Genomic DNA, 2691 nt, shown 5'->3' with positions numbered 1-2691 from the left:
ATCGCGCCGATCGACAGTTACTCAGGGGGCGACGGATCGGACCACGTCACCGACACACAAAACACTTTCAAACAAACAAATACATACCGGATGGACACAGACAAACACGTGTACAGACATTCGCCAAACAAACGACCGCCGCCGCCGCCGCCGTCTTGAATGACGACATCGGTGTGCGTGCGTCGTACGCAATCAGTCAGACACGGCTATCAAACATCAGAGTCGAATGGTACATCATCGTGCGTGTCGCCGTACACGTACAGTACAATACAACAACAATGCGTCTTAATGGCACGTTCATTTCAACGTCACTCACACACCTCCACGCTGCAGTTACGTCGCACCATTGTCAAACTCGGCGTACAGCAAAGGGAATAGTGGGCGGCAAAAAAAAAAAAACCAAACAAAAACATTTCACATTTCACATTTCACCCTCGCCATGTATGATGTGCAAAAAAACAAACCCGCAAACGGCCGTCGTTACGGTGACACAAAAGTCGCCGATCACACTGTCCCCCCTCGCAGACGGGTAACACACACACACACACACACACCAACAACACCAATGGGTCAAAAACCACGCCAACGAGGCGTGCCACCATTCCACGCCACGGCGACCAACCTCGTGGCCGTACCCCGCGCAACACGCTTTGACGCGCCCCCCCCCACCCACAATCAAAATGCACACATACATCACAGCCGTCCACACAAACAACAACAACAATTCCGCCCTTCCCGCAAAAGGCAAGTTGGTGGCCCTGAAAAGGGCCGTTTTGCCGCTCTCGCAACGGAGGAGCCTTCTCCATCCATCCTTCCTTCCATTCCAGAGCCACCTCCTTACTTGGAGCTCGTGTACTTGGTCACCGCCTTCGTGCCCTCGCTCACGGCGTGCTTGGCCAGCTCGCCAGGCAGCAACAGCCGCACAGCGGTCTGGATCTCGCGGGACGTGATGGTCGAGCGCTTGTTGTAGTGCGCCAGGCGAGAAGCCTCGGCCGCAATGCGCTCGAAAATGTCGTTCACGAAGCTGTTCATGATGCTCATCGCCTTCGACGAGATGCCCGTGTCAGGGTGCACCTGCTTCAGCACCTTGTAGATGTAGATGGCATAGCTCTCCTTCCTCTTGCGCTTCTTCTTCTTGTCGCCCTTCGAAATGTTCTTCTGCGCCTTGCCAGCCTTCTTGGCGGCCTTCCCGCTAGTCTTGGGCGGCATCTCGAACCAACGTACGGCAGCAGCAACACCAGTAGCAAGCGCTCCGCTCTAGTCAGCGTCTCCCCACACAGTGGCACCCGCCGCCAGCCGCCGCCGCACCTTTACCAGCTCGCCCTGTTGCGGCCGCCGACCAATGGGGCGCGCGCGCAACCGGCCGCCGCACCCGAGCCCATAAAGCACCCCCACCCCGGCTGCGCCGGCCGGCATTCCCGCTCGCGCCGCGGAGAGTACACGTTAGTTCGTTGTCGCTGTTGGTTATCGTGATGTCGGGACGCGGAAGTGGACGCAAAGCTGCTGCCTTGGCTGAGTTGCTGCTCACGTTAGCAGGACCTGCCGGGAAGAAGAAGAAGAAGTCTACACCGCAGTGCTTTCGCTGCCAAAAGCTTGGCCACGTCGCCAAGCACTGCAGCGGAGCAGTCGCGTGTTTGAAGTGTGCGCAAGCACACGACACACGCGACTGCAAGAAGCCGAAGGACGCCCCCTGCACATGCGCCAACTGCGGTGGCGCACACGCGGCTAACGCCCGTTCCTGCGCGTACAGGAGAAATTGGCGCGGACCAGAGAAGACGCAGAAGCAAGTGACCACCACACGCGAAGAGGTGGTCACTCGCTCAGAAGACGCCATCACCAGGCGCCTCAGCGACGCCGTAGAAGAAGCCATGTCCGCCTTCAAATCCGCCATGGCGGAAGAGAGGGCGGCCATGCTGGCGGAACTGGGCGAGGCTCGGCGTCAGATTGCTGAGCTGACGCAGGAGCTTCGCTCAGCCAAGGCAGCTTCCGCCACAGCGGTCGACACCGCCAGCCAGACGACTCCTCCTCGAGAGAAGAAGTTTGCGACGGTGGCCACGCAGACCGACGTGCCTGCCGAAGGGGAGGCAACACTGCCCAAGACGGACGCAGAAGCAGAAGCGCAAGAAGAAGGGTGGGAAGAAGTCCCATTCCTCCCGCTTCCCGACATGTACAGCGCAAGCGCTGTGACGCAGAAGATAGCTGCATCGCTTCGCGATGGTACATATCCCCACCACGACAACCCTTATCCCTTCGTTCCTCCTAACCTTTCTAAACCTTCACCTCCACACCAACCAATCGAATATCCAGAAGGCCTTGTTGGTCTTTCCAAGGAGGATTACGATCTGATCAATTCCTTCCCAATTTTCACAGAGTGGCAAATGCGCTACGTCATCTTCGCTCTCGTCCACGGAGAGTATGAGAAAGCTGGATACACTGTATCCACTATCCCAACCGAGGGAGAGCCCTCAAGTAAGAAGAAGAAGAAGAAAAGTCGTCACACCGACAAATACAGAAAATAGGTTATCGGCACTCCTTGCCAGTACAGAACAACCTACAAGTCAAGAAAGAAGACTCATCAATCATCCCAGGGGAGTAAAGGCCAACAGGCCACAAACTTCCACCTGAACCTCCTCACAGTGAGGAAGTCAGAAAAGGAGCAGCAGGGAGGGCTGCGCCGGCACGCACTCCGCT

This window comes from Schistocerca americana, unplaced genomic scaffold, assembly GCF_021461395.2.
Source record: "Schistocerca americana isolate TAMUIC-IGC-003095 unplaced genomic scaffold, iqSchAmer2.1 HiC_scaffold_78, whole genome shotgun sequence".
In the NCBI taxonomy this organism is placed as follows: domain Eukaryota; kingdom Metazoa; phylum Arthropoda; class Insecta; order Orthoptera; family Acrididae; genus Schistocerca; species Schistocerca americana.
This window is presented reverse-complemented; position numbering follows the sequence as displayed.